Below are 354 nucleotides of genomic sequence, written 5' to 3'. Positions count from 1 at the left end.
AAAAATATGGTATGCCTCATGAATCTGTGTGTAATCCTTGAGCAGGGGCCATGCTAATCTTTTATGTATCATGCCAATTTTAGTATATGTACTACGGAAGCTAGGACTATATTATAATCTTATTTAAAAAGTGTTAAGAGATGGAGACAGTTGGAGTCAGGCAGTGGCACAGCGGGTTAAGGGCACATGGCGCAAAGCTCAAGGACCGGAGGAAAGATCGCGGTTCTAGCCCCTGGCTCCCCACCTGCCCGGGAGTCCTTTCACAGGTGGTGAAGCAGGTCTGCAGGTGTCTGTCTTTCTCTCCCCCTCTATGTCTTCCCCTCTTCTCTCCATTTCTCTCTGTCCTATCCAACA

At 47.5% G+C, this 354-nt stretch overlaps 1 non-coding gene across 1 annotated transcript; it reads right to left on the bottom strand.

Annotated features, from left to right (window-relative positions):
* Window positions 1–107, bottom strand: LOC132536157 (U6 spliceosomal RNA). Its single transcript, XR_009547826.1, has one exon. It is a non-coding gene; the product is annotated as a U6 spliceosomal RNA (small nuclear RNA).
* Between the last annotated feature and the right edge of the window lie 247 nt (window positions 108–354).

Source organism: Erinaceus europaeus (genome assembly GCF_950295315.1).
Source record: "Erinaceus europaeus chromosome 6 unlocalized genomic scaffold, mEriEur2.1 SUPER_6_unloc_21, whole genome shotgun sequence".
NCBI classification, from domain to species: Eukaryota; Metazoa; Chordata; class Mammalia; order Eulipotyphla; family Erinaceidae; genus Erinaceus; species Erinaceus europaeus.
This window is presented reverse-complemented; position numbering and strand designations above follow the sequence as displayed.